This window comes from Numida meleagris, chromosome 4, assembly GCF_002078875.1.
Source record: "Numida meleagris isolate 19003 breed g44 Domestic line chromosome 4, NumMel1.0, whole genome shotgun sequence".
Classification (NCBI taxonomy): Eukaryota; Metazoa; Chordata; class Aves; order Galliformes; family Numididae; genus Numida; species Numida meleagris.
Window position 1 is genome coordinate 90,778,008 of NC_034412.1, and position 15,402 is coordinate 90,793,409.

General features: G+C 45.9%; 1 long non-coding RNA gene across 2 annotated transcripts in view; it reads left to right on the top strand.

Annotated features, from left to right (window-relative positions):
* LOC110398674 overlaps positions 3,093 to 15,402 on the top strand; it is a 29,119-nt gene continuing 16,809 nt past the window's right edge. For both annotated transcript variants that reach the window (XR_002438546.1, XR_002438547.1), the window contains exons 1-5: positions 3,093 to 4,568; positions 4,895 to 5,048; positions 6,137 to 6,176; positions 7,558 to 7,708; positions 11,577 to 13,703. This is a non-coding gene — a long non-coding RNA (uncharacterized LOC110398674). The remainder of the gene's footprint in view (positions 4,569 to 4,894; positions 5,049 to 6,136; positions 6,177 to 7,557; positions 7,709 to 11,576; positions 13,704 to 15,402) is intronic.

The window sequence follows — 15,402 nt, forward strand, 5'->3', positions numbered from 1 at the left end:
CAATGTCCATGCCTAGGTAGATAGGTTTTACTCAGATTTATTTATTTATTTATTTTAATCTGGCTATCACAAGATCTGCTTCCCCATCCCTCTACCAAGACCATTCTGTCCTCCATACATATATGCTGTTGAATTATATCCACCAGCTCCTCTCATTTTGGAAAATCCTGTCCAGAGCTGGTTCATCTGAAGAGTTGGGCAAGTGTTCTTAGACCTCTGTCATCTGGGGCAGGGCTCTTTCCGATTCCAAATGTTACATTAGATTCTATCTAGGACAAATGAGAAAATGGGGACAGAAACAAGAGTGGGAAACATGGAAATCAACAGAAACAAAGATAAATTTGAATAGGGAAAAGGAAATTCAATACATATCATTTAAACCAGAAAGTTTATGGCACACTGTCAGAACTGGAGCAAATGCAAGCTGTCCTGCTCTGCATGCATTTTTGTCTGAAACATATTCCTTCTAAAGGAGGGCATTCCTATCAGTTTAGCTTAGGGCTAGTGGGAACTGCTTTGAGTCTTTGTATCCTGTTTTCCAAGAAGAGTTTCCCAAAACTTGAGAAAATAACATAATTTTCAGCCATAAGCAGGAAAGGACTGGGGATGCAAGACTTGTTTGTGCATGCACAAGGTACCTAGATCTTGAGCTCCTTCAGGCTTGTTCCTTTCTTGCACAGTGAGAGCTATTAAAGTGGTGACAGTGACCCTGGCACCTCTCAGACAGGAAAGGAGCCACTCTTCTATTTTTTTTTTTCCTGGCTGATTTATCTAATGCTGTGTTTTCGTGTACTCCAGCATCCAGACCTACACCTGTTCCAAATTCAGTTACCGTCGTGGCATCAAACCTCATTTTTGCACATTCAGGTTAACTCCTCTCACTCAAAGAGTTCTTCCCCAGCACATCTGATCTCATTTCCTCACCCAGGTTCTTGTAGACCCAACGTTGCATCGCTGGAGCCAGAAGTACGGCTCTCCAGCAAATGAGGCACCAGGGCAAGGGAAAAGCTTGAATATGCAAGTGGAGAAAGCCATGGGGACAAAAGGTTTCTTAATCCACTTTGTGACCAGCCAGCTGTTGGACTGCCCCGCTCTCCCCATGGATGCTTATGCAAGCGGGGGGGCTGCAGGAGGGCTGCTGGGCCTCGAGCCAAGCAGTGAGCTGGGCTTTGTAACTGGGGCTGGCTCATTAGCTGTGCTGCTTGATGAGCTGCTGCATGTAGCCACATGCGTTGGGGCAGGGCTTGACCTTTGCCAGATGAAACTTGTAACTTTGGGTGTAACACAAAGTCTTGATGGTATTTCAAGTGATGGGAATACTTGGTCCCCAAGGTCAGTGCAAGTGACTTCTATAAAGCCATCTGAACATCTCCCCCTTTGCATTGCCGACCCTTCCATCCAGTCTTCATCTCTTTGTTGCAGCTAGAATGAGTTTGTCCAAAAGTGGGCAGAACGGCAGAGCAGCACTGCTGGAGCAGGGACAGGTGGCCTGAGGCTGGGCTGAACTTAGGTCCTGGGCTGTGAGCAGGATGAGGTGTCCCAGGTGAAGTCCCTCAGGGCCATCAAGGCAGAGTGTTCAAGTTGAAGGCTTTTCATAGAGTCATAGAATCATTCAGGTTGGAAACACCAATAGGATCTTCTAGTCCAACCATCAACCCATGCCTCTGCCTGCTCTAGACCATGTTGTTCAGTGTGACATCCACTCTTTTTTTGAATGCCTCCAGGGATGGTGACTCCACCACCTCCTTGAGTAGCCTGTTCCAATACCACACCAAAAGTGAGTAAAATACCTTTTAGAGCTACCGGGAAGCCCATCCCAGAGCAGGTGAGCTTAGACTAGTTCCCCAGCCTTCTACACCCCATAAAATCTTTCGAGATGCCCCACAGACTTTTCACAAAGTGCATCTTCTCCACACCTGTTCCCACAGCTTCCTCGACCATGCAGAGAGAGAGGTAGGGCAGCAGCAGGAGTGACCATGATGAAACGAGGGGCCAGGAGGGAGCATGGTGTGCTGCAAGGGGAGATGGGGAAGAGCAGCACCTGCAGCTCTCTGATAGCACTGCTCACCCTTTGGCTATGTCTGTGGGCCCTGGCACTGCTGCAGGCTCACTGGCTCCCCGCCAGCCACTGCTTTGGTGCTTTGGAGCCAATGGCAAAAAGCAGCCCTTCCTTGGGGTGGATGTTGGAGGAGTGGGACTGGCAATGCATCCAGTTGAAGACCATTCCTGATGCTGTTCCTGTGGCTGGGGTGTTGAAATCCTGTAAACCTTGAACCGTAAGCACATGTGTAAACTGTGTGGCTCAGGTCATCATTTGTGCTGTATGGAGAGGTGGAGGGAGATGAGAAAAGAGGTGTGGATTCGTGGGAGGTGTACTTATAGCGGTGAGATGTTTGTTGGGGTGGGAGTGGTTTTGGATGGGCAGGTTGGTGGATGGATCTCCAATGGCAAAAGAAAACAGCAGATCATGGATAAAAATGAATCAAAGAGAATGCACTTTAAGATGTTGCACTAGGTTTGAGCCATGTAACCTACGAAGGAATTTACCACATTTGGCAGCAGTAGTACTGGTGGGATATGATGGTGCTCGCAGGTGTGCAGTGTATTCCCCCATCTTCTTCCCATCCTAAATACTTGAGTTTACTGGATGCATCTTTCAGAACTTCTCAGCCCTCTCCCATGTACACCGTGGAGATGCTGCTGGGGAGTGACCGCAGAGAGAGAGCCCACGTCACTGCAGGGAGGAGGGCTTTTCCCAGAACAGTGAGCTGCTCTTAACTTGTCACATGTTTGGACGCTCATCTTCCACTTGTCACTCTATCACTGGAAAGCTGATGCTCCTGAAATTAACACTTGCAAAGAGCTCTTACTGCCTAATGTTAATACTTTTTGTAAGTAGCCTGTCTAAATGTTTAACTGATTCCTATGGAGAAGGTCCAGGCTAGTAGGAAAATACTATGCCTTACTAGGATGTCATTGCTGTCTGGTAGAAGTTATTCAATGTTTTCTGTAAAAATGTATTTAGAATCACAATTAGTTCTCTTTTTTTTTTTTCCTCACTCTCTCTCTCTCTTTGATAGTGAAATGGGAGGTCTCATTAGAGAAGAAATCTAGTATTTTCCTAATTAAGTTAAGAGACCAGATGAAGAAAATTAACGACGACCATAAAATGTCCTGGCCTTGACTCTCCATGCAGCAGTCTATGCTTTCCAGACTGGGAGTAATCCAGCCTCCTGGCCATCATTTTCTTGCACAGGGGATAGAAATATCCATTTTTTTCCAATGACAGGACTGCCAGGATGATTCTGGGCTGTGGATGGCAGAGGAAGACCTCCTCCAAGACACTGTGTTTCCTGCCGATTCCTGCCCGGGTACTACAAGGCCAATGCTCACAGTTTCCATGGCTTATGCTTTGCTCTGGGGTTCAATTCCCACCCCAGGGTCAGCACTGGGGTCCTATGCTCCATCTAACCATTAGGGCTGCGCCTTGAAATCACTAATGGAGCCTGCAACAGAGATGGCCATGGATTTCAGTTGAAGCCTTTTAACGGCCCCATTGTGCTGCATTGTTTTTGTGGGTGTCTGCACCTTTCAAGCAAGCTCCAATTAGAAGAGGGGGGGAGGAGAGGCGGAGAGAGGGACATAAACAGAGGCAAAACGATTCAGCTCTCAGCAAATCCACAGCCTGTTTGTGGGACAGATGGAGCCTCGCAGCGAATGGCTTTGCTGCAGCATGGCCCCGAGCAGGTGGGTATTTTGGAAGTGATGAGTGGTTTGCTTCCTTAGTTAGCAGCCACGCAGGCTCACACCGGACATATGTCAATAACAGCTCTACTTGGTTCCTGCTGTCACAGCAGTCGGAACTTGCTCACTCCTGCCCACCTGCTCTCAAAAGAAATTGCTGGAATCAAAACAAACAAACAAGAAGTTACTGACACTTGTTGCGTTAGAGTGAGAAGGACAAATGAGGGCTCAGAAGCACATGAGTATAATTTCACTTAAGTACTAATTGCTGAATGCCTTTCATTAAGAGACCATCATGGTCGTCCCAGCAGTGTTTTGAACATACATGCAGATGGGCAGATGGCCCTTTGCTGTAATACAGGCAGATGCATCTAACGTTACAGATGGATTATTATGTTGATTTGTCACTGAAAGAAGAACTTATTTCACAATAGGGCATTCGTTTGAGCGTGGTTCTTTCTCAAGCTTACATTCCCCCTCTGTATTGCTAGTTTTCACTCCACGAAACAAAGTTCTCATTCAGCAAGGCTAGTGTTTCCCCTTCTGTGCTGCAAAAAGACAAAGAAAAGAAGTTAAAGAGCCTGCCTAAGAATAATGTGGTCCTTTTGAGAACCTGGAAGATGTATTTTAACTTCAGACCTGGAGGCACTGGAACAGGCTGCCCAGGGCAGTGGTCACAGCACCAAGCCTACTGGAATTTAAGAAGAGTTTGGACAATGCTCTCCGCCATAGGGTTTGGATTTTGAGTGGTCCCGCGTGGAGCCAGGAGTTGGACTCAGTGATCCTTGTGGGTCCCTTCCAACTCAGGATATTCTGATTCTTGGGTAAGTGGTGTCTAGTATTTCTTTCTCTAAGCCTGTTCACCCTGGGGAAAAGAAGATTGAGGGGAAATCTGATAAATATTTATAAGTATCTAAAGGGAGGTGGAACTTCTTTATGGTAGGGGTACTGTAGCACTGGAGCAGGCTGCCCAGAGAGGTTGTGGAATCTCCTTCTATGGAGATATCCAAGACCTGGCTGGATGCTTACCTGTGCAACATATTGTAGGCAGCCTTCATTATCAGAGGGGTTGGACCCAATGATCTCTTGAGGTCCCTTCCAACCCCTATGATTCTGTGATTCTCTGAAACTGAACTGTGTTTTTCCCTAGGTCGAGTCCTCTAGCATCGCTGGGTTAGAAAGGAGATCTGGGACAGACACAGGGAAAGGGAACAAGTTTGAAGTTTAAGGTAACCTGCCCTGAAGATGTTGTTTGAGCAACAAGCAGCAGTGTGGCTGTTGGATTCACAGAGGTCAAAATGCAGGTATTGCCATCATGGTGTGATGAACACGGTACTTTCACAACAAATACTAAGATTATGTGTTTTTAAAGATTGCTTGGTATCTTGTCCTGCTGTTTGAAAGGCCAGGTCATGCTTGTGCATTGTGGGGGCATGGGTGATGTGAGGGCTGTCCCATGTCCAAGAGGAACAAGACAAGGAAGCAGGTGGATGGTTGAACTGTGGCCAGCCATTGCTCTGCCTGTATTGGTGCCAAAACTTTCTTCTGGCTACTTCTGCGGTGATCTTCCTGGGTCGTATGTTTTGTCTCAGTCTTGTCAAAGCTGCTTCCTTTCCCCAGGGCATTCCTTCTTGGGACATTGGAGCTGAGGGAGGAGAGCCAAGTGGACAGCCTCTCCCACCATTACATTGTAGCTGTGACAAGAATAGCTCTGTTGTTTCAAAAAAAGAAATTTAAAAAAAAAAAAAAGGAAGGGAAAGAACTGGCTAAAAAAAATTTGCACGTTATGCTTGATGTTAATATCTTGATATTTTTGTCCATTAGAGAAATATATCTCCTGCTGCTTATCTACCCAGCCTTTGTTAGTCAGTGTTGTCATCCCAAGCACAGCTCTACCACAGGTTTGGCCAACAAGAGAAAAGCAAATAGAAGATGAATGTGGAGATAAGAAATCTAGAACTACACGTGGCAGCAGCAGAAGGTCCCAAAAATAAGAGCAGAAATTGTCCCATAGCTGAGATATGTGCCACAGCCATTGTGTCACACTCCTGTAACAGTCTGTCCTGAGATCACACCTTTTATCTCACACTGTATGAGGTGTGATTTAACACACCCCCTGCCCCAGGATAATCTGACGAGTTAAAAATCAATGATGCTTCTCCAAACAGAGGAGGATGCTGTGTGTCAAATGCTGAAAATGGATCTCAAGTGATGGCTTAAGTTTGTCAGCTGTTACCTGAACAGTCATGCTGGCCACCTGGGCTTGTTGCAGGACTTCAGATGTGTCTGGACAATCACTAGCAGTCTGAGTGTCTGGTTCACAGCTTGTCTGAGTGATGCAGTCTCAAAGTTTGATGCCTACTAATACCTGTCTATTGATGCTGTTCTGTAGGGATGGAAGATTTTGGGGGCCTTAAAACATGAGCCTGAAGGTAAGGGAGATCTCTGATAAAGAAGCAGAATACTTATCTATTGCAGAACAAACAATCAGAGAAGCCAGCAGAATTTAAGATAGAAATACACTAAATACTGGGAAAAAAATGTTGCATAACGTGAAGCAGCATTACACAACACAGGGAATGGGATATAGTTGCTTAAAACAGAAAATGACCATATGACCTTTTACTTTTAGTTTCTGAATGAAATCAACTGTCATTATGCAACAGTTGACCTGTCCATAAAATAGGGGAGTTGATATTTATCTATGTCTCTGGCATGTGAGTCATTAATTAATATTTACAAGGCAGTTGGAGGTCTTGGGATGAATGACTTTGCAGGTACAGAGATATCCGTTGGAGTTTTCTCACCGTCAGACATAACGCAACAGCAAGTTGCAACCACGTTTCTGCATACAACCACACATGGCCATGAACAGCTTTCTCAAATGAACAGCATGGTTTCAAATAGGAAAGAAACACACTTCGTGGATAGTTAGTTAACCTTACCCTGAAATGCCTTATGCCTAGGAGATATGTTCATGCTATGGATGTGCTTGTCATATTCAAACAATGAAATGATTTCGGTAGCGGCCATGAGATATCATGGTAGATGACTACTGTTGGCCTCAGTTTCAGTGAATCTGTGCATCCAATCACAGCTTGGAAGTGTGTTTGCTTAAAACACCAGCTATACCCAACAACACTAACGTCAGGGGGTCCTATCTCCTCCAGCTGTCTGATGCTAACAGTGTGATGTTGTTGCCCAAGCTCTGTTGGACTCTTCACAAAGGAGCAATGCTGTAGGCAGGGGAAGCTGTTTGGGGCAAGGTTTGGTAGGAGGGCTCTGCCTTCAGCATCTCCCCTTGTGACTGTCATGACCTGATTTTTTCAGCACTCTGCTTATAAGTTCTAGGGGAAAAATGGGCCATTTATTTGCTGTGCCTAAATGGGATTTGAACTAATCCTTGAAAATCTGGCCCAAATATTTCTTCTGTCGTTGGAAGAAGGGAAAGATTCCAACTCTTAGAAGAAGCTCTGGTGTCTTTGTTATCTGAGACACAACCCTTGAGAATTCTCACATCTATATTTTGCTGAGAAGCAGTGGGAGCATCATTCCATATGGCTCAGGAAAACAAGGCAGTCAAAGCAAAGATGGAGGGAATTTTAGAACTGCAGTGATAACATCTTCTGCAGAGTTTATAGTGACCTCACTGCTTTGCACTGTGACTTAGCTGTCTGTTTTTTGAAAAACATGGAGTGATACAAATCAGGATTTGTGAGGGAAACAAACAGCCCACCCGTTTGAGAGGGAAAAAAGGGCATGAAATCTGGATCTTGCTGACGGCTTGTTGATGCTTCTGCGCTCTTTCTGTAGGAAGGAGACCCCCAGCTCTCTGTGAAGGATGGGCTTGAGCTGGCAACGAGTCAGAACGTCCTTGTGAAGGCGGGAGAGAACTGGAGCGTTGAGGCTTCTCTGCCTTTGAAACCACCTTTGTGTGAGCAAGAACTGGAGCTGTCCTGCAAAGGTAGGTCGGTGCTTAGCAGAGATGAGAGCATGCGGTTTGCAGCTAAATTAGGAGATGAGTAGGTGTCTAAATTGTTTTATGCATATCCAGGTCAGGATAGGAAAAGGAGAGAGATTTTTTCCGCTAATGCCTGTAAGATCCAGAGGCAGCATCTGCAAAGCACGGGTTATGTTTATATTCAGTAGGGTCCCATCTGGCCTGGCTGAGGTCTCTCTTTCTCACATCAACTGTAGCCTCCATCCTACTTTTTCTCCTTGCAAAATCCCAATTTCCAAGCTGTTGGGCTGACTGCACAAAGGGAGACGCTGGCTCAGCGTGTTAAGACCACGCTGAACATTTATAGCATAGAATGAAAAAGTAAAGGTGAAATGTGCAGCCCAGGGCTCCCGGTTCTTTCTTGTGAGCTCCTGGGAATGGAATTTTTGCCCATTGGACTTGAGCTGCTCTAAAAAGCACAGAACAAAAGCTGATCTTAAAAGTGATCCGCAAAGGAATAAATGGCAGGCGCCTCTTTGTTATTCATGTATGGCACTCAAAGAGCACTTGAAATGGTTGGGATTTTCGGCGGACATTTTCTTTATTTTTTTTTTTAATTCTTCTTGGGGTTTGGGGGTTTTTGGTGTTTGTGACCCAGGCGCTGAAATATATTATGGCTGGCTGGGAAACCTGTGCATTGGTGACATCAGGAGACACATGTAAGTGAAACAGGCCTAAAAGGGAAAAGCCGGGCGGCTGGGGCTGCGATATTCTCCAAGAGGCAGCCTGGCCTTTGTCTTTTACTTAATTTTATTCCTGCCTGCCCTGTGCTCCATGCCACATGATTTATGCACTGAATCATGCTCAGCAGCCGTATTCACAAGCTGGCAGAAATTTATTTTTGTCTGCTGGCCAATTACACCAACTGCCTCAACTGTTGTTTATTTTCTTCTGTTGCATCCTCTTGAGTTACCGTTAACAGTGTCCCTTTTGAGTAGAGATGGGCTTTTTGGCACCAGGGCCTGTTGGCCTGCCAAACTAATGGACCATGTATGTTATCTAACAAGTCAAAAAGGCTCCAATTTCAGGACAGCCTGCAGTTGCTGTGGCCACCTGCAGTGCACTGGCAGGGGTGCGGGCCACTGCCCGTGTGGGACGTGTCACCCTGGCTCAAGCATGTCCTTTGGTACGGGTTGCCCTTAAGGGACGTGTATGGGCTTTGCTATGGAGAACAACAGCCCTTCTGTGCCTGACAGCCTAACACTGGGATAAAGAGCCCCACACTTGGCTGATCTGGAGGCTGCTGCAGTGGCCAGAGAGGGACGCAAGTATGGATGATCCTGAGAAACCTGCACAGCGACAGCCCTTGGACTCCCCTGGCTGGGAAGAGGTTAATTTAAACAGCCTGAAAAGCAGCAAAGGGGAAAGACATTCTTCATGAGATGGAACTGTGACTGTCCCTTTCTGAGCAGCACAACCCTGTACCAGGGGTGCAAGCTAGCATGTGGTCCTACCCTTTGCAAGATACTTTGTGTATGCAGCCCCTGATTCCTTCTCCTCCAGTTCCTTATCTTAGCTTGTAAAACATGCTGCATATGACCAACAAGGCTATTTGTGTCTGGCTTACGTGCACACCTGGAGCCACCTCTGCTCAAATCACCAGTAACTTGCAAAATCCTCCAGCCCTCTGCTGCCTTACTGTCTTTGTTGTCATATGTGCTCTATGTTTACTGCCAACCTTGGAGGATTGTCAGCAACTGGAAAGCTGAGCTTTATCCTTTCTGTTCTGTCAGTCAAGGTCTCCATCAGCAGATGTAGCAGAGTGCTGGAGGCCTACAGCCTGCATGGGTTACAGCTACAGCTGAAATGGCACCAGGCATAGACCAGGTGCCCATGCAGGATCTGGGAGGGTGTTTCAGACCACAGCCTGCATTTGTAGAGCAACTGGGAGGAAAACATTGTCTTGTCAACTGAACACCACTGATGCTCACAGATGCTCTCCTTATTGTGCCATGGGGATGGTTTGTATGTTCACATTTATGCCCTGGAAGATCATTTCCAGGGCATGGCAATGAGCACATTTTAGCTGGTCATTTTGAACAGAAGGGTGCTGGGCAGGGGAACATCCCTCAGGTCCAGGATGGGGATCCTAGTGGACAGGTGTGCTGGCAGGCTCTGTGCTGAACCATAGGGAGACTGTTGCCTGAAAGACTGCACTGTGCCAGGCCTGGAGGCTTGGAGGAGAAAACGGAGACACACCATGGCTGAATGGTTTGGTCAACATGTAGCTCCTCTCTCTTGCCAGACTCAGGGTCTGTACCAGAGCTCCTAAAGGACAGAGCTCATGTATAGATCCTTTCTGAACTGCAATCTGCAATAAGAGCAGTTGGAGTGGGTCCAGAGGAGTGCCACAAAGATGATCAGAGAGCTGGAGTGCCTCTGCTATGAAGAAAGGATGAGGAAGCTGGGCTTGTTCAGTCTGGAGAAGAGAAGGCTCTGGGGAGACCTCATTGCAGTCTTCCAGAACCTAAAAGAAGCTTACAAGCAGGAGGATAAGCAGGATGCGTAGCTGCTCACTGTAGCAGCAGAAAATCATCCTCCTTTTCCTAGATGAGTAAATAAAGGAGCTGCTAGTAGAGCAAAGTTCTTTCAGAAGCTCCTGTTAAATGTGCATCTCACTCCTCGGGTATTTGGGCCCAGAGGAGGGCCACAGAAATTATCAAAGGGCTAGAGCACCTCTCCTTTGAAGATAGATTGAGGAAGTTGGGCTTGTTCAGCCTGAAGAAGAAAAGGCTCCGGGGAGACCTCATTGTGGCCTTCCAGTACTTGAGGGGAGCTTTAAAAGCAGGAGGGAAACTGACTTTTTACATGGTCTGATAGTGACAGAAGAAGGGGGAATAGCTTTAAACTAAAAGAGGGGAAATTTAGGTTAGATGTTAGGAAGAAATTCTTTACTCAGAGGGTGGTGAGGCCCTGGCACATGCTGCCTGGAGAACTGGAGGTGCCCCATTCCTGGAGGTGCTCAAGGCCAAGTTGGATGGGGCCTTGGGCAGCCTGAACTGGTGGGGGGGCATCCAGCCCATGGAAGGGGGGTGGGACTGGATGGGCTTTAAGGTCCCCTCCAGCCTAAGCCATTCTATGATTGTGTCTAAACTGTGTCCTACTTCTAAAAGATCCAAACCCAACACCCTACACACTTGCCTATATTGCAGGAACAAGAGCTCTACCAGCGCCTCAGCAAGTGCCACCTCCTTGCAAATGCAATCTGGAAAGGGTAGTCTCTTCCTATGACTTCAGCAGCACTCCTGATGTTTGTAGGCCAAAAACGTTCACATGTGTATGGCAAGCAGCTCTGCAGCCGAGAGCTGTCAGCTCCTCGCTCCCTTTGAACCACTCATGCAAGAAACCCCTCGCGTGGTTACTGCCTGGCTGGCAGCTCATCACCACAAAGTGCTAGGCCACTGTGCTGCAGAACAGCAGAACAACCGTGCTTCTAGACGTGCTGCTGACACCACAACATCCTTGACCAGGCTGGTGCATGCCCTGAGTCCTCTGAGGTGGTTTCAGGGTGTGTTTGTCTTCAGACAAAAACCAATGCTCTGCATGCCTCCAGAGAGGGTCTGTTGTCTGCTCTCAAGCAAGAGGCAGGACGTGCAGGCAAAGTCAGGCCTTGTGTCACCAAGCCCAGAGTTATTTCCTCCTCCTGGTGCTTGAGGCTGTCTGGAGATGAGGTTGGACCTGAGACTCATTTGTAGCCCTCAGCAAACTTCTCATAAACAGGAAAGAGCCCTGCGGGGAGGATGACAAGGCAGCAATCAGTTCTGCTCTGTCTTTTGTTCTTCCCCTCCTCTTTTGTCTTAAGACTAACAATGCCTTGCTTGATTTGTTGCAGGGACAGCTGCCAGATGGAAGTAAAACTGTCCTTCAAGAGGGTGGCAGTCCTCAACAGGACGGTCATGGCCTCATCCTGCCTGCAGCTGCGGAAATGCCACCTATTAGGCCTGCTCCCAGCCTGCAGCCGCTGTGCTTGAGGAAAGCTGCATGCTGGTGAGGGAGGTCCTAGAGATGCTATCAAGTGACAAGAACCTTGGGCTCTTTGCCTGGATCATGTTCTCTTCCCCAGATTTTCCATCCCAGAAGAGGGCAGGGAGCTTCACTGGGGGATCAGACAATGTGCAGGGTGTTTTCTCAGCCCTGTGACAGCTTTTTGTTTGGTTTCCTTCCGTAATGTCACTGTGATGAAGGGGAGAGAAAACTTGTTTTTCAAGTGTTCTCTCTGTTTTGTTGTTGTTGTTGTTGTTGTTGTTTGTTTGTTTGTTTGTTTGTTTGTTTGTTTTTGCTGCAGTCCCCTGTGCCTGCTGGCAGCTTCCTCAAGTGCCTGAAGGTGACTGGGAAATTGTCTCTTCTGTTAGTGAGGCTTGTCCTGCTCTGGAGGATGATGGACTCCATGGCAGGAAGCTGCTCTTTCGAAGCACATCTCTTGAAAATTAAAGAGAAGGGTTGGTCCTTATGTATGGTCTGTTCCTTGCCCTTCAAGATCTAATATCCATTGAAAATAGGGATAGCTGAGCTGGTATGATACAGTTTGTCCTGTGGACAGGAGGAATGGCCTAGTGATAAGGACACCCAGCTGGAGCAAGAACAAGAAGTAGGAGCCAGTTCTCTGCTGAATACCCAGATTACTAAGAATCATTTTTCTCCACTTCTTTCCAGCTCCATGTGTCTTACTTTTGTGGCTGCCTGTTGGGTCAACCTCAACAAGACAAGCCTGGACCCAATTACACCAGTGTCCCCCTGTTTAAGTCACCTTCCTGCAACATGGGGAGTTGAATCCTTTCCAAGTGGAGGAGGAACTTTTGTTTCTCATTTCCTTGGTTAGCTCCTGCCTGTGAGCAGTACTGTGCAGTGCAGCTTCTAGTGGCTATTTTCAGGTACTGTAATGCCTCAGCTGACTTTTTGTAACTAATCTTTGACACATGGGGATGTACCAGCAGAGGTTCCCGATTCCAGCTAAAATACCAACTAAAACAGCATGGAAGTCTCCTTCCTTCCACATCTCCCCATGACCCCAACAGAGATGTGTTAGGATTTAAATTTGTTACATGCCTACAAGGTACTCAGTTTAAGAGAGCCTCATCACAAAGTTATTGTGATATATGTGCTCCTCAGTGGGGGTGAGGTGGTTAATGACTAACTTGTAAAACTGCTCTGTGCATGGGTGAACTGCGTAGGTGTTTTCAGAAACAGCTGTGCCAGTTTCCCCTGTCAGGATGGGCTTGGGTGGTGGCCAACTTTCCTGTCACTCTCTGTTTGCAAAGCTTTGTGTGATTGAGTTTTGGTTTTTGAAATCCATCAGGTACAACTGAAAGTCAAAAGCAGCATGTTTTTAGTATTATTTCAGAGCTTGCTTGGTTTTGCAGGATTCCTTATTGCGAATACCAGTGTTCTGGAACTCTGTAAGATGATTAAATCAACCTACTACTGCTAAGAAGCACCAATTTGTAAGTTAAACACTGATTATGCCAGGAGGAGAAGCCCAAATCCATTTAGATGATACTCATCAAAGTAAGATCTCTATGGTCAAGGGTCTGTATATGGTGTCTGGAAAGCTGGGCTTGAGTATGGGTAGGAACTACTAAGTTGACCATTTTAACATCCTAGTTTTCAGTGTCCTACGTCACAACTCCTACAGTGCATTTAACAAGTTATGTGAAAGTCTCTCTAGAAAGGACTGTCTTCTGTTCCCTGAAAATGTATTTCTTCATCCAACACAGGAGCCTGTGGCAGGTGCCCTGGAGGCTTTCAAGAAACATGTAAATGTGGCACTGAAGGACATGGTTAGGAGGCATGGTGGGGATAGGCTGATGGTTGGACTGGATTACCTTACTGGCCTTTTCCAACGTTAATGATGTTATGATTCTTTACAGCCACGTGTGCTCAAGACCTGGAGAAATCTCTTAAAAGAAGAGAAGTGGGCTGCTTTTACCTCACTGAACTCATTACCTGAGAACAGTAACAGGTGAGTTAGATTTTGTGCACCACACCCAACACAGCACATGCAATACAGTTTACTGTCTACTGTTCTTAACGCCCAGAATTTATTCTCCAAGCTACTGAACTTGTCAAGTCCTCCTGATGCTGATATTTTAGGAGAAACTAGAGGCATCTAGAATGATTTGTTCCCATACAAAACTGGAAATGAAAGTTTCCACCCACTGGTACTATTTATAAACGAATAGTAACAGCATTAAACTAGAATCCCTGCTGTTCCTGATGCTGCTCAAAGAATACATGGTTGTTACTGTCCCATTATGGGCCCTGCGGGTGTGAAAGATGCAGCTCGTTTTGAACCATTTCTTGTTTGTTCTTATCACACTCGAACACCTGTGAGTCAGAGGTCTGTCTCTGGCTTTCTCTCCTACATTTGAAGACTAAAATGGTGGGTTTCTGGTAGATTTTGTAACTTCTGTGTAATTTGGCCATTTCAGAATGAAATACTTAAATGAACTTAGGCTGCTAATTGCCCTGTCCTCTGCAGTTGTTATGGGTGGCATCTGGGCACATTGATATGAGTTGTGAACAGTCATGCTTTTTTGCAAAGAACCTAAACCAGAATTGGAGGAAATTACAGATAGAAGAGCCTATTTCTGGTGCCACTGCAACTAGGAACCCATCCCTCCCTTAGTTTTTTTCGAGCTGAAGAGTTGATTCAGTCACTTGGCATATGAATGCCATTTCAAGCCTTTTGCTATCTCCTTATTGAGAAAACTGACTAGGGCTGTCTAAAATTTCCAGTTTCCTTTTTATTTTGTTCTTTGCCCTGCTCTGGCTATTCCTATCATTCTCTTTTTCAAAGTGATTGAGCTGGAATTTTCAGACAGTTACTCACAATGACTCTAGTCCTTTTCCTTTCTATGTATGCTAATATGATTTCTCCCACATACATTAACCTGTGTTTATTGACACTGAATTTTATCAGTGGTTTCATTGCCTGGTCACTCAGCATCATGGGATCCTCCACAGTTACTCATGTTCAGACTTAGATCTGAAAATCCTGGGTAACTTACAGCAGCTGATCACTTGATCATTTCATTGCTCATCCCTTTTCCAGATCACTGTGATGGTAGTAAACAGAAGAAATTCAGCATAAATTATCTGGGGACTTTCCAGAAGCTTATTATATATGTATTGTATATGTATACACACAAAAATATACACATACAAACATATGCACACATCTGTACATGCATTATTATATGTATGTGTGCATACATACAATTGTTTATGCCTACTTTTAACTTCCTGTATTTCATTCTTATGAGTTTATGATATTTCATGACAATAATTTCTTTAAGAACCTTTACTGGGAGAGAGAATTCAGCTGTCTGTGTTTTTCAAAAACTGGGTACAGTGAATCAATAAAACAGCCCTAGTCCTCATGTCTGACAACTCTTCAGAGGTATCTGGTGGATTTGTGAGATATGGCTTGCCTTTATAAAAGCTATGTTGACTTCCACTGATCAGTTGATCCATTAAGCTATCTACTTCACACAGACACACTAGTTGAAAGGGGCTTCTGGAGGTCTCTGGTCCAATCCCACACTCAAAGCATTACTGTTGCAACAGCAGGCCAGACCAACTCTACCATTGTCTGGCTGTCTTGAAAACCTCCAGGGGTAGAGTTTTTACCCCCTCTCCAGATATGGGTCCCAGAGCTG